Here is a 16,604-nt window from a genome sequence, read left to right on the forward strand (position 1 = left end):
ATAGTGCCAGTTCTGCTTACTCTGCATCTCCTGGTGTCTCCCCTTCTTCTTCCCAGAATCCTCTCTGCCCAGAAATCCTGCCTAGCTATTGGTCATTCACCTTTTTATTAAACCAATCAGAGTGACATATCCTCACAGTGTACAAAAGGATTATTCCACAATATTCCCCCTTTCTGTCTAAATAAAAAGGAAAGCTTTTTAACTCTAACATAGTAAAACTATATACAATAAGAATAATTATCAGTTATTGTCTAAATAGAAAGGAAAGGTATTAAATTTAACAAATGAAACTATATACAATAATAACAATTATCAAGTAAGAATTACATTCACAATGTTCAGTCTATTTGTATTTGGCATATTTAGAGAAAATACTCTATCATCTTTCTTATTTTGATGAATTTAAAGTTTTATACCTAAACCATTTTCAATTATAACTTGTATTATCACCTAAAAACTATTTTTAGACATCAAAATATTTTTTGATAAGCTTTTATGTCTCTCAACCTTATAAACTTTACATCCCTTATTTAAGTTATTTTCTGATTTTGGTAACAAGGAAAACTATAAAACTGTAAGTTTCTAGTCTTCAATATCCATCAAAGACCCAAGAAGGATAAAATATTACTTGAGTAAACAGGAAATGCAGAGCAAACAACTTCCTAAACAACAGAAATGACAGAAACAGCTGGATGCCTGGACAGTCACCCAAGGTTCCTCTATAACAATGGGATGCCCATCTTTGGCCTAAAGGTCTAGAATATCTGACAGACTTTTCTGTGAAGCAGGAAATTTTTGAAGGACTGTTCTACTTTATCTTGGCAAAGTTTGGCAGTCACTTTCTTTTGTGCCCTGCTTGTCCAATTTGAACAGCATACTGTCAACAGTCAAGGCAAGGGCAGTATCTTTTCTTCATGGCTAACTTTTGCCACAAAAAAGCAAACTACATATGGAGGATTTTTGGTGCCATTATCTTCTTTGAAGTACATTGGTGCTGCCAGGAGCAGACATGTCTCATTGTAATGAAAAGTCTTATGTCATTGAAACAGTTTAAATGCCATATTCTGCAGGTCTTTGAAGTATTTGAAGACCATCTATCAATGTAAAATATACTGTTTGACCTTGAAGATATACCTAACATGACTATAGTTTGATTATTATAGATAACTAACTACTAACCTGTATTTCTTTAATATCCTAAATAGTTTTCAAAGACTAAAACTTTACATCATTTTTAAAAATAAATTGTATAGGTACAATATCTTAAACAAGAACAGAAACAAATATACAGTATGTTATAACAAAATTAACCTTAAATTTGTATCAATATATAAAAATCCATACAAAAGTAAAATATTTGAAACTAGTGGTTGTTTAAAAGTAGATTCAACAATCCACCCTTTTCTCTCATTATTTCTATACTATATCTCCCTTTTTCCCTTTAGAAAAAGATCCCTGAATCTAGTCTCCTTTGTTTATCTTTCTCCCTGACCACAACTAGTAACAATTTGTAACCAACCCCAGTAAAGGATGACAAACATTTATAACACCCTAAATGACCAAAACCCATCCACTTCTTGGGAATGTGGGGAATCATGTTTTCTAGACTGCTTCCTGTTGTCTGGGGGTGATGACATCTTTCAGTGACCCTGAGAAAATTAAGATAATGGTCAAGTCCTGAGTGAGCTAGTGTTGTCCAGTCTTGATGTGATGGGATATGCAAGGCTTATCTGAAGTCCTAACTGGGATAGTCTATGAGGCTGGACCATCTCAGCAGCAGCCTTGAAGCTGTTCTGGATGCAGAACTCTGAGGAAACTACAACAGAGGCATTCTGAGAGGCTAGATCACCTGGGCCACCCATTTTCATTGGTGTCTGGTCCCCTTGCTCTGAAAACTTGAAAACTTTTAATGGTAATATACATATCTGTATTCTCATAAGTATGAAATGTGTGGTGTGTACAAGTTAGTTAAGGATGATTTTTTTTTTGTTCTATGCTTGAGCAGTTAAAATGCATCTGTCAACTTCATAAGTCTATTTGGACTGCACAATTAACTGTAATATAAATCTCTATCCATGCCATATGAAAGATGCCATGTAATAACAAATCAAGAGGACTCTGTAGACAACAAGACTTATCATGTCTCATGTTATCTTCAAGGTGTTCCCATGTGGAGGCATCAGCTTCCATGTCACTTGTCCTGTAGTCTTTCTTCAATTTCTCTCTCATGTCTGTAGCTAAGATTCTCAGGAGTTCTCCCCCAGTCAAATCTGATCTCTATTGACCTGGAAAGAACCCACAGCCTTTCATTTCCTATAGAAACAAAAGCATAACCTCTTCCCCAACTTAACACATTTTCTACTTCCATTTTAAAGTTTTATTTAGCAGTCCCTTCCACAATCCAATGTTTCTCAGCAGCTGTTGTCTGTTTCCTTAGCATTCAAAAAATTCAAAGTTAACAAAGCACCATATAAGGTCTAAACTCCCTGTATTATAGTATTTTACATCCTTATGTGGCTGCTTCTCCTCCTCCCCCTCCCTCTTCCCCCATCCTCCTCCTCCTCCTTTCTCTTCTTCTTTGTTAGTTTACTTCTCTCTTTAAAAACTTTATTATTTTTAACTATTTCTTTTATTACTGTCTAAACCCTTTTTCTTTCTTTTTTTCTTAAGCCTATGTACATTGTTAAATACACTGTAACCTGTTTAGAGATTTTTTTTTAATGTCTGAACCTGCTTTATTTGGTTATCTGTCACCTTTTCTGTCTGCATGAGCAAAATCTTAATCGGCTACATAGCTTAGCTCATGGTATGCTGGTGGTTCAAGCCCACAGGCAGTGGCCAGGAGACATATCTTTTTACCTAAGGCCAGCGTGAGAGACTACAGGACTAGGAAGCTGCATTTGGCTCTGTTTTTGTGCGTTTGAAACCTTTTTAACGCTTTTTCAGGTCTTACATGGAAACACATGCCCCCACATTGGACACCATTTGTAGTTGGATGTTTTGTCAGGACTGTTGGCTCTTCAATAATGACACAGAAACTTACTTTTAATTATGAAAGCTCAGCTGATAGCTTAGGCTTGTTTCACTAGCTCTTATAACTTAAATTAACCTGCTTTTGTTAATCTTCATTTTACCATCTGGCTTTTTACCTTTCTTTTATTCTGTATGTCCAACTTCCTGCATCTCCATGTCATCGCCTGTGTACTTTAATTCATCCCTCTTCCTTTCTGTCCCCAGAAGTCCCACCTATACCTCCTGCCTAGCTATCAGCCATTCAGCTTTTTATTATACCAATCACAGCAATACTCCTTCACATATATCCTACAACATTACTGGGCAACTTCATCCTGGAATCAGTTTGAAAGATGAGAAAGATTTGGCATGTATTACTGCTCAGGAGATATTCACTGACTGACAAATTCTGGAGAAGAAAATCATGAAGACTTAGTAGACAATTTGGGGACTGCAGCAATTTGAGCAGGAATGGTTTAAATCACTGTAGCTTAGATACCACCAGCAAGAAATATTAAAATTTATGGGCTTACCCTACAATAAATAAACCAGAATTGGGTTAGGTTAAAAGATCTTTAGCTTTCTATTTATTCTAAATAAATACTACATTTTGGGGTGATTTATTATATATGATAACTTTTTTTCAGAATCAATTTATATCAGAAAGTGATTGAAGTTGACTAAGGAATGGGCAAGATCATGAAAAACATTAAAAGGCTTATTTTTGCCTTATTTTTAAATTAAACTATAAAAATTGTAAGTTAAGATTTTTGTAAACAAATATATTTGCATATAAAATACCACACTCTGAAACTACAGATAATCTACACTGTCAGTGGCAACCTCATTTTCCAGAAATAGCAGTGGTAACGATTGTAAGAGTAGGGACTTTTGTATGAAATGTTGCTTATAAATAAGATGTTTACAAATGGGATAAATTTACAATGGAGTAGAACAGTAACTTCCAAAATCAAACTAATCTTCATATTTTTCTATCTACAAGCAGGAGATAGGCCAGACGGGAAGGAACACACAAAGTCATAAAATTGCTAAGAAAGGCTAAATATGAGAATGTCACAGAAAGATGTGCTGTGGTTGCCCAGAACACTGACTTGTAGAAACTAAGCTGAACTTTTCCACCTATTCTTATTAGTTTTAAAACAGACTTAGAGAGATAGTTGAGCTATTAAGAGCACTGGCTGCTATTCCAGAGGACCTGGATTCTATTCCCAGCACCCAGATGGTGGCTTACAACCATCTGCAACTCTAGTTCCAGGGGACCTGACTCCCTCTTTTGACCTCTATAGACTTTTCATGCACATAGTGCAAAGATACAAACACAGGCAAAACATCCATACACATTAAAATAAATAAATATGATCTTTATTTTATTATACTATAAATATATAATTTACATATTATAAAATATAATTTATATTGTGAATTTCCTCCACTATGCATACATATGATATCATTTTCTCCTTTGTTAAAATGTGAGATTGTTTTTAAGAATTCGTACCACACAAAGTTTAGCACAGTTTGGCACATAGAAAAAGATTCATATGTAGCATCAGAATTTATCTTTTCAAAATAAATAATCAAATGTACATTTAAAATATATAATAAAATATATATGTCCAACTTTTCATATTGATGAATATTTTAAAAATTCCCAATGCTCAACTTAGCCATTCAAAGGCAGACCTGCATCCTGAAAACTTTATTGTATTTTGTAGTATTTTGATGGCATGCATTACCATCCATTTTGTCTTTCTATAAATGGAACATTTTAAACTGGGTCAGCTACAATCAGCAGAAATTTACTGATTCAAAGATTTGTGGGAAACCCGAGATTAAGGTGCTACATTTGGTGAGGTCTTTATTGTGTAATGATGTGGTAGAAGGGCAAACAGAGGTCAGGAATCAGTGAGGAGTGAAACTTAGAGAGCAGCTTTAGTGGATCTGGGAGTGTTAAGCTCTCAAGGCCTCATCTCATTACTGCTCAAGTTGTGACTGAGGATTAAGTTTCTGATGGATGCACTTTGGAGACCACCTTCATACTGCAGCACTGTTTGAAAACATCAAACATGTTTGATTGTTCGAGAAACCCACTTTCATCTGCCTAAGCTTTAGCAAATTGGTGGAGCTCATTTGGGAAACAAGAGGCTGTGTCAAGACAAAACAAAAACAACAATAACAACTAAGAAACACCTCATTTCAGATGGATCCAGATTTGATTCCTAGGCTCATTAGCCACTGATGAGGTCATCTCATTTATCCATTGGTGCTTATTTCAGTTATCTTTGTGTTATAATTAAGTACTTTTGAGTTGGACCCATTCATCATGGAGCTAGGTTAGTGTCACTCGCATTAGAATTGCCTCCTCAGTTCCAACATCAGTTTTCAGTTTTCCAATTCTTTTGCTGTTTAAATTAATCAGTTGAATTAAAGGTGAATAATTACTGGCTCTGTTCCTATAGTAACAAGTGTCACATTCCAACAACTTAGAAATAAGGTGGGTTATTTTCAGCTTTCATTGTTTACAGGCTTCAAAACCAACACTGGGGCGATATATTATATTTTCTCTTTAGTAGTCACTGGGCCCTAATTAGGAGCCTCTAAGGGGAGACATGGGGCTCAAAGAAAGTCTTTTTAAGTAGACATCAATGTTAAGTGAAACAAATGATATCTTAGCTTTCCATTTCTCTAAAGACCATAACTGTATGGCTCTGTCTTTTTTATTAGGAAAGTGCCACACATCCTACATGAAGAACTTTCATGTGCTGATAGCAACAGAATAATTAGCAGTTGATTTATTAAAATGTGAATCTCCAACTAATACTTATTAAGTACATATGTGCCAGACATTGTGGTGGGTGCTGGCAGCATACCACTTTTATAGAAAAATACAGTTTTGGTGGGTGAATCTAAATCAGAGTTAGATGAAACGTGTCTTACTTGGGCTGCAACAGGCTACAAAATCAAAACATACTTTGGTTTTAAAATTCTGAATTCTCTACTGCATTCCAGACTGAAAAGTCATATGAAAAGGAGGGAGAGGCAGAGCCCTTGCTGTAATTATTACCAAGGAGTGGGAAGAAAGAGGAAAAGGGGGACAGTGCAGTGGACTGGTCCTTAGGAGAATGGACGAGGTTGATAGCTACCACTTTGAGGGCTATGGTAGCCATTCCACAGACTAATGATAATTGTTGGAATCAACCACTTGGAAAATGTGCATGCGTGTGTGTGTGTGTGTGTGTGTGTGTGTGTGTGTGTGTGTGTGTATAACTATGTATTCAAGACCTATGTAATTTGCTTTTAAGTTTTATATACTTACACAAATAATGAGCACATGTGCCCTTAATTCTGTTACACCCAAGATAGACATTTATACAAATTACCACCTTAAGCAAAACTGCTGGGAAACAGCTATAATTCTGAGAAAATAGGGTTGGAAGACAACACTAAATAACTTTGTCAGTGAGAAGGATAAGAACTCAAAAAAAATAGTTACCTGCTTTTATATATGTTATTTCCTTACTACTACATATATAAATAGCATAATAAATATGCTCTTTCATCCTAAAATGACCTGGAATTTGCTAGAGGTGAGTTGGGGAGGACTGTAACTTGCGAGTTACTGAGAAACAGCAAAATTGGACAGCAACTTCTGGCCTTGAATGCAGTTGAGTATGACTCATGGCACAATGAGACAATTGCATACATGCAGGCATCTTTGTAGCTTACAAAACTCGGTTCAGGTTGGTGCCACTTCCTATGGGTGAAATTACACAGAATCACATGTACAGTCTGCTTTGTGTTTAGATTGTCCCCTAATATCTGAAAAGTGCTGGGGTACAATTCCATTTCATTAGAAGGACAATAAAAGGAGGGGCTATATTTCTCTCTCCTGCAAGTTGCAATTGATGCCTTGACTGGGCATTCCTCTGCTTACATTCCCTTTATTTTCACTGTTGTTTCCTCAGTTAAGAACTACGCCCTTTGCTTACTTGTCTTTGGCCTGTAAGATACCTTTGAAGTGATTTAGTGATTTAAGGAATCATTAACACCTATTGAAGGAGGTGCCCCAACTGTGGAGATCAATCAAGGCAAAGATGAAAATTTCCAATAACGAAGGAAACAGACATTGCAAAGGGAAGAACATATCGGGGCGGGGTGTAGTAGGTGCTGGAGACTTGGAGGACCACCTGAGGTGCAGTTCTACAGCATTGCACTCAGTGTGCATGCTCCAGACAAACTGGTCAGAGAGTATCTCTTTCCTTGTATACTGTCTCTAATAGAGCCAGGCTGAAAGAAATGGGAGTATCTTCTTCACAGGAAAATGAGTCACAAATCTGCTGCTTGGACAGTAGTTTAGGAGATTCTATAATACCAAAGGTATCATCCCTCTGTATAAACACACAAAAATAGGACTTTAAGGCAGTTTCCATGAAGCCACAGGCTAGATACTTCAAGGATTCTTTTGGAGTTGTTGTGAAGCTGAAAAAGAAGGCAAGCTCTTTGGTTACCCTCACACTCACTTCAAAATGATCTATTTTATTTATGCAATAGAGGATTCCCTGGCTATCAAACCATTTGCAAAAGTACAGGTCAGACAGCAAAAATAAGGTTGCACAGTGATTTGTTGTCATGTGAGCCCACGGTATCCTTAGTCTTAACTGGAATCACACTGTCTTCTTTTCCTTTCTCTTCTCAATGAAACTGTAACTCCAGCAGTTGGGGAGTCTCTAGAGTCTATTGTGTGGGGAAGCTGTCTTATTATAGGGCTGGTGGCATAAAAAGAGATATGCGGGCAGCATCATTTCCAGCCTGGAACTTCAGGCACAATCTTCCATTCGAATAAAAATGCAGTCAGATTCACAGCCTTGCATCCAAAACGTAAGAGCTGTTTTCCCATAAGTGGGTGTAACTTAATTTAAAACATTCTAAACACAGTACCGTATTCCTTGAGCAGTGATTTGCCACACAACTGATGAAACATCTATAAAAGCAGCAGTGAACCACAGAAAGAAGATGACTTCAGAACATATGCTCAGCTTGGTACTTCAGTTCAGCCATTAGGCCTTCCATGTGCCCTATGCTGTCAGCCTTTTGGCTGCTTGTAATACTATTTTAAGAGCTGATTCCTATAATATCTATTTGGGAGGAATATCTACCTTGAAAGTTCCCACAATTTAAGTTGGTCAATTAGATGAACAATAAAAGTTTTGCATAAAAATCTGGTAGAAGATAGTCACTTTTCTAATAAGATTTGGAATCATCTGAAGATTTAATGAACTTATGATCTTCTCCCAATGCAGCCCCACAGAAGTATCTGTGTTCTTTGAGCATTTCTGGAAATGCAACTCCAAGTTCATTGCCTGAAGAAACAGGCAAGGTGCAGCATCATAGTTGCTAAGGAGCAATTCGTGGAATCGTGGATGGACCAAGATGATGAAAAGGGTGCTGGCAGTCTGAATAGTAAAGTTTTTCCCCTCCCGTTTTTTTAACTAAAATTGCAAATAGCTGTGTTGTACGTGATATTATTATATGTAGCAACTAAGCAAGTGTCTGTAAAAGTCATCAGTCTGAAAAGGTGGAAAAGTGAGTTATCAGTCAACTTTCACTGAATTAATAAGATCCTCAATTAGCAGCTTCAATATGCAGAACTTAGCAAGGAGTTGCACCTTTGTGCCTGTGCTCTTTGCACTTAAATAAAAGTATTTGTTCTCCCGAATACTAGTATCCATTTGTAGTGTTTTGTTGTGTTATGTGTGTGTGCATGTGGCATGAGGCACACCTGTGTAAGAGGGTATGAATTTGCGTGTGTGTGTGTGTGTGTGTGTGTGTGTGTGTGTGTGTGTGTGTGTGTTCTTGCTTAGGCTAGAGATCAGCCTTGAGTATCATTCCTCAGGAGCTATCCACATTATGTTTTGATAAAAGTTCTCACTGAGAACCAGGCACTGTTATAGCTAGTTTTTTGTAAGCTTGGTACAAATCTAGACACACTTGGAAAGGGAATCTCAATTGAGGAATTGCCTTTACCAGATTGGCCTGTGGGCATGTCTATAGGCCAATGATGAGTTTATTTAGGAAGAAGTCACAGGGAGGTGGGATGGATCAGATTGTGAGGGGATTTGAGTAATAAGGAGTTTGCATGTCAGAGTTAGGTGATAATGAAATAGAAAATGGTTTCAAGTGAGAGACTGATATATGCTTGTACATGCATAGTTTGGTTAATAGATTATAACCATCTTCAGGGAGGAATCAGATCCCATTTATCATCTACTTCAGTTTGCTCTTAGTCAAATCACTCGTACACTGATAACATATAACACATGCCTGCTGGATTATTAAAAGCATAAATTGCATAAATTAAGATGGCAGATTTTAATAACATGCATCTTATGTTTTAACAATTTTCTAGGACTTTTAAAATGAAACCATACTGATTATATCCCAAACATAGACTTAAACACAATACAACTGGACTCAGAAACACAATGGTCCTAATAGGCTGAGTGTTCTGTCTCCTGAAATATCATTGTTTCCTGTTGATGCAAAGAAGACTTAAACATGGCAACAGCTCCAAGAGTCTCTTGGGCTTATTGAGGAGATATTTGGTTTCCTTTATAAGTAGTTATTGCTAGAATCAGTAGGCTGATGCGCTGTTAGTAGCCATTTGTCTTTAAGAACAAAAATCTTTGTATTCATTAGGAATTGTTCCCAATATCCTCACCTTAAATCTCTAAGAGTGATAAACCATTTGATTTTTCTGTGGGTGTGAATTAAGTTTTTCATTATTATTATATAAAACAAAATATGTTTTATTATTATGAATTAAAAATTAGAATAAATATATTAGCTCAGACTTTGTAGTAAAATAATTTATCAGAGAAATACAATATAACCAACCCATTCTTCTTCTTTTTTGCCTTTTAAATGCTGCTAAGTATTTTTATCATTCCAAAAGTTATGTTGAAATCTAATATCCAGTGTAATGTTCTTTAAAGTGGTGTTTTTAAGATAATTAGGTCATGGAGGGTAGAACCTTCAGGGATGATTTCCGTGATCTGACAGGAAGAGTCCGTAAAGACTTCTTACTTCCTTTCTGTGTTTCATGATACAGTGAAGGTCACAATACAGTGAGAAGTTGTGGGAAGTTATCCGTAGCTGCAAACAACTTGGATGAACTACAAGTAGAAATCAACCTCACTGATAGCCTCATCTCAGACTTCAATCCTCCAGAACCGTGGACAATGGATTTCTGTTGTTTATAAGCAATATTATAGCAAGTGCATCTGCTGGATAGTAAGTGAACAGGTGGCTGTTTGAAGCAACATTCTGACATGCTTCAAGTAGGAGAGCAGGGCCATTTCTTTCTGCCCTCATTTCTTTTGAACAGCGGCTTACCCAGCAAGTACTATTGTACTGGCTATGAGCTACCACAAGTGTCACAAGAGATTCTACAGCTGATGTCGATGACACCTTCTCTAGAATCCTTTGAGAGGATGTCACCATTCCCCAGCTCTTGTAGAAACTGTTTGTTTAAAAATTGTAATTACAGTGTTTCTTTATGTGCTGAACAAGATGCAGAGCCCAGGAGGACTTGGGAAATTTCATATCTGTTGCAAAGTGTCTGGATGGCAAATGATTGACTTCTGCAGTGTATAACATCTCGGTCTTCTCACGGGGGGTGGGGGGGTGGGGGGTGGGGGGTGGGGGGGAGGGGGTAGGGGGGGTGGGTGTGGGGGCGGGGGGTGGGAGGGTGGGGGGGTGGGGGTGGGGGGGGTTGGGGTGGTGGTGGGGGGGGGATCTCTGTGGGATAGCCTATACTCTAGAGGCTAGTCTGCTTCCTAACACAGAAGTATGCTCAGGACAGACTTCTCTTAGAGCTGTTTCTATGTCTGGCTCCCTCTGCTGTTGTGGAGTCCTTTCATTTACACTCCTGCAGGTTTCTTCTGAGACCACAAAATCTGCCCTTCACGCTCTTTCTCAAGGAAACCACATCTACTTACAGATATGGAGAGTGGTCATGCCATTCTCAACAAAATCACCTCTCCTGCAGATACACTAGACTTACAAGACATACAATCTTTTTAAAGAAGGCATATTTAATAAAGTAAGTGGATCAAGTTTATAAATTATTTAAAGGAGAGCATAGTGTATTTTTTCAAAGATATACGAGAATACTGCTTGAGGATTTTAAGAAGGAATTCTTCGGTTACATTATAGAAGATCTTTGAAACAAGATGATTTAAGGTTTGTCTGAGAATTGCTGTTAGGCCATTTTATCTAGTGAGAAATGGATAGTTACCATTATGCCACATTATGGTATGCCTTGGAAGCTAGGAAATGTGTTTGTTCTAAACTTGAAGGATGGTGGAAAGCCACTGCATGTTTCTGAACATCACCGTAATTCTGTTGAAACTACTTCAGCTGATAACAGGCTTGCTACAAAGACTGAATATCAGTGGTGGGAAATAAAAGCTGAAAAGTGCACCAAGTTTAACAGCAAGATGAGAAAATGTGAAATTCCACAGTGGTGTTGGGTGTAGAACGAGGAGCAACATTTCAGAAGTAGAGCTGATGAGACTTGAAGTGTAATTGGATACAGAGAGCAAGGGAGGGTTTGTCTAAGTGGTGACCTCTTAGTGTTTTCACAGAGTAGAATTACTGTGCTGAAGAAAATGCATGTCAGTGTTCTCTTCAAAAATGCAAACACTGGGGCCAGGGGTGGTGGTGACTCAGTCACTAAAAACTCATGCTGTGCAAGCTTGCAGACCTGGGTATGATCCCCAGCACCCACACAAAAGCCAGACAAGCTTGCATGCATCAGTAATCCTAGTGCTCAGGTAGCCAAGAAAGACAGACACCCGTGGTTTGCTGGCTAGCTAGTCTATCTGAATCAGTGACCTTCATGTTTAGTGAGAGACCCTGTCTCAAAAACCAATGTAAAGATCAATAAAGGAAAACACTCAACATTAACCTCTGGTCTCTACATGCATGTACCAGTGTGTATAAGTGCATACCTCTATGTACTTTTACACATATACAGACACATACACACAGTTTTATAGTTTTCAAATTCTGAATCAATTTAATGGGAGGGAATGCTGTCTCAATGTTATATTCATTCATTCTGAAAAATATTATAAATAAATGCAAACTTATTACCTGATTTTTGTCACCTGTCATGTTCATGAGCTGAGAGAGGCAAGCAAACCTTTCTTCTCAGGTTTTCATATCTTTCCAAGTTCGGAGCCCTTCTTTCTGTAGGGTTCATAATGCTGTGTTGAAAGGCCTGTGGTGATTTATGACAGCCACATCCGGACTGTTTCCTGAATAACAGCCAAGAGAAAATATGAAGCCCAAATGGAATTTTCTAGGCAACCAAGGGCACCGCAGGAGGTGTGGCAATGCTTTAAGAAAATAAAAAATAAATAAAAAGCACTGCTAGCAAGTTCCTTGGTCAGTATTATGGGAAAGCTTTGGGTACCAAGAACTAGATTTCAATGCTGCTTCCATTAATAGTGAGTTTTACATTTTTTGTACAAATCATTTTAATTCTGTGGGCCTTTGATTTCCAATTTCTAAAGTCCTTCTTAAAGGATATCCTTCTTAAAGGATAATTGGGATGATGTAAATTTCCTTATATTTGCAAAATGAGAATTTTATTCTAACTAGTTTTACCTCTTCACGGGAAGGGGAAGGACCTCTGTTTCCAGTATTGTCTTTCCCTGATTCCTTTCTGGTGCACATCAAAGCTTGTGGATGGCTGTGTGATCTCTTCCTCTGAGTTGTGTTAGTGACAATCTGTGTACTTATTTTCTTTTATTTTAACTGAAAAAAAAAAAGAAGCAAGAAATGAGCAGGAGCCCTTTTGCTATTAAAAATAAATGTTTTTTCCCTCCTCTTTGTCTTTGTTGGTGATGTACTTCACTTAGGATAGGTGAATTAGTTCAGTCCCTGCTTTTCTACAGAGTTGTATACTTTGTGATGAGCCCTTGGATTCTCTAACTATTAAGAAGAGTTTCCTGTTGAGGTAGCTGCTGCTGGCTTAGTGCATGGAAAAACTGTTGTTGCATCTTTTATTTTTACTTTTTGGCATTTCCTGAAGGTTACAGGAAGATAAAAAGTGACCTGCTGTTTGGTCCTCCCCTGCCTCCCTGAAACAGCTTCTCATTTTGAGTAATTGAACAGCTTCCTCCCTTTGCCTGTGTGTGTGTGTATATATTCCTGTGTTCCTCTACCTCCCTCTGCATCCACCAGAAAAGAACCCGTGCTTAATAACAACTCCCAAACCTGAATTCTAGTGTATACCTGACTTATGCCTTTGGTAACATCATATTCAACAGAATAATTTTCTGGTGAGAATATCTGTCACCTCATGGCTACCCTGCTGCAGATAGATAGGACATGTATTGTCATTATTTACACTTCACAAATGAGAAACTGTGGTAGGAACAGAACAAGGTACTAGTGTGTCCAGACTGGAAGTGTAGCTGCAAGAGGGTTTTGTTTTCTTTTTCATAGACCTGGGGAGTTTTTAAATATGTATGTGTCAGATCCCTAGGAAGATGCCCATTACCACAAAGCACACTGAAGTGGGAATGTGCCTGGATCTCCTTTGGTGATTTTATGAGTCCGTGCATCCATGGAACAAAGCTCTGTGGGGGTTGACAGGATGATACCTGGGCTTCTGTTCCTCACAGTTCAGGTTATCAGCAGATGCACTGCTGACTCAGTGAAGTGAACAAAAGAGAGTACATGCCATTCCTGAGCACAGTCCTCACTTTCTCTATGGCTAGATGTAATTATGTAATTGCCTTTCCTGTATGATATATATTTATATCTAACTTGAAGTCTTATCTGTCCTCAAAGTAGCTTGGGCTTGACCTTTGTCCTCTAGGCAACCTTTTCCTGGCAACTAGATCTTTAATTCTCTACTGTGTGCCTATCTGAGTCCCCTTTCAAGTCATATGACTTCTCATAGGCCACATTGTATGATAGCCTATTTTTCTGCATCTGTTTTTCCCATTTAGATTGTAACTAAGCAACAGAGCATCTCTGTATCCTTCATAGCATTTGGTGGTAGATGGAAACACCAAGTATAGGGCAGTAAATACACCCACCGATGAGAAGGTGAATCTTTTGTCTGCAACAAAAATCCACTGAAAGTTTATATTGAATATATTTGAAACTTAGACAATGAGCAATAAAAACATCATTTATTTATTTTTTATTATTCAATCTTCTGACTTTTATTGTAGTTCCAGTGAGAGAAGTTTACAAGTATACTTTTCAGTTCTCTTTTAAGACATACCATAATTTCTAAGCAGTTACTAGTCTGCTAGGAATGTACCAACTACAGTGACGGAGCCAAAAAGTATTTTTGGTTTGCTCAAGTCAGGATGAAAATCAAGGTTCTTAGAACCAAACACACTCCAAGGCACAGTGCTTTGAACTGCACAGGACTGCTGCCCTCTCCCTGTGGGAACTAGGAACCAGTGTAGCGCTATGGTTTGGGCACAGTTCTTGTTGAGAAATCATCAGAAGGATCAATCGATCTTTCCTAGATCAGGTTTGTGTCATGGTTTCAATTCAGAAAACTGTCGCCTAAGTTGAAAGCTGCTTGCTGAGGAAACCTTACAAAGGCGCTCTTGTTATGGATTCACAGTTTAAGTAAATCGTGTCTGACTGCAGTTGCTGGAGAACCAGAACTTGAAAGTTGGAGTGTGAGAACTGGCCAGGGCACAGTGACTGGGGCAATGGGAGTTTTTCTTTCACTGTGGACACGCTCCACCAAGTGTTATATTTGACATGCGCTGCTAGGACATGACAGGAACACTCCCAGGAGTTTATATTCTTCTCACTACCTGACTCAAAGAGAGCAGGATGTGGTGTAGAGAATTCAGAGGAGATGGCATATTAAAAACTGACATTAAATCATGCACTCTTCCTGTTATACCCTGTCGATTTATCTCCTAAAAGCATTTGATGACTGAAAACCACTACTGAGTTCACCAGTTTTGGGTAGATGGAAGCCAGCAGATTTTCAAATGGCTTTAAAAAGTTGACTAAAAATCCTCTCCAGCAAAGCGGGAAGAATTGGTTTGCTTAAGGTATCCATGATAAATTGGCTTTGAGGTTTCTGTGTTTGTGTGGAAGGGAGAAAAAAAGATGTGTTTTTGACTGGTACTGATGAACAGATGAAAACTGTTCTCTGTTTGAGAAGCTTTCTCCTGTGAACTGCAGAAGTGTGTCCTTTGCTGGGTTAAGAGTGTATAGATATGCACTGGCTTGTACTGAGAGTCCAGTCGACAGCCTCTTCTAACTTTCATTGTAACCTGTGTCCCCAGGCATTCATGGGGCTACCCAGGCTTCAATCCAGTGATCAGGTAAGTGTTTGGAATAAAACAGTTGAATCCAGCTAAAGTAGCATAGTTCCACCTGATAAGAGTCAAGGAATGTATGTTCATACATATATTTCACATTCTAACCAAAGTCAGCATTCATCGTCCACTTTGTCTCTCATTGAAATGCTATAATGATGACTGATAATGAATTAGATCTATCCCTGGTAGTAGAGTCTAATTTTCTACTCACACATTGCTTTCTTGGAATATTATTCTTGCTGCATTTTTGCCATTTTTCCTGAGAACACATAATTATCACAAAGAGCAGATTGGCATGAATGATGAGACATGGAAGCGCAGCCCAATTAGTATACAGAATTTTTGACTTGTTCTGTTTCTTTCAATTTTTGGTTGTGAAAGGGCTTGAAGTGTTTCTTAAGAACAATTCCCATTGCCCTCAGATTCTTTCTGGATGTGTTCAGGTGCAGTTTTCCACAAATGTGAAGTACTTGAAGTGATTATTCACAGTGATGACTTTTTCCTGGACTTAATTACTTGAGACTAGTCAACAGTGAGCCCTAACTTTGGAAAATCAGACTTTTTGCTTGGGGTATTTGAAAAATCTATTCCATATCCTTTCTAATGCAACATGCAATAATTTTATCTCCATAAAGAATGGACATTTGCACGTATATTTCTAGGAGAGTGACTTTTGCAGAAGATGACTAGATTGTTTCGTATGGAGTAAACACTCATTTGGAATCACTCACTGCCTGAGCAGATGTTAGAAGAATGTGCAATATATTCATAGTGAAATCAGCATTGTAATTAGGTTGAAACTCATTTAGGACTTTTTAAAAATAATATTTCTATAAAGGAGAAAGTTAACAAAGCTTAGTTTTAAAAGGACTTAAAGGGAACCTATACTGGTACTGTACATTGTGTTTGTGGTGTGTGTTCATGTGTGTGCATGTGTGTGTGTGTGAAGGTGAAAAAGCAGGAGGATTTAGGAAAGAAAAATAGATGTTGGTTATAGTCTTTACCCCTCATCTAGGAAACTTCTCTTAGCAATAGACTGAGACTATTGCAGAAAACTACAACTGATCTCACTTTAGCAGCACATATACTAAAATTTGAACAATACAGAGAAGATTTGCATGGCCCCTGCTCAAGGATGACATGCAAATTTATGAGCAGTCCACATTTTTAAAACAAGACATTTCATGACAAAGT

At 37.9% G+C, this 16,604-nt stretch overlaps 1 protein-coding gene and 1 non-coding gene across 3 annotated transcripts in view; both read left to right on the forward strand.

The window, feature by feature from the left end:
- Prkg1 (protein kinase cGMP-dependent 1) overlaps positions 1-16,604 on the forward strand; it is a 1,191,370-nt gene that overhangs the window by 202,409 nt on the left and 972,357 nt on the right. The window lies entirely within an intron of this gene.
- On the forward strand, positions 16,474-16,580 carry LOC131902852 (U6 spliceosomal RNA). The gene has a single exon (XR_009377136.1). It is a non-coding gene; the product is annotated as a U6 spliceosomal RNA (small nuclear RNA).

The sequence above is a fragment of the Peromyscus eremicus genome, chromosome 1, assembly GCF_949786415.1.
Source record: "Peromyscus eremicus chromosome 1, PerEre_H2_v1, whole genome shotgun sequence".
Taxonomy (NCBI): Eukaryota; Metazoa; Chordata; class Mammalia; order Rodentia; family Cricetidae; genus Peromyscus; species Peromyscus eremicus.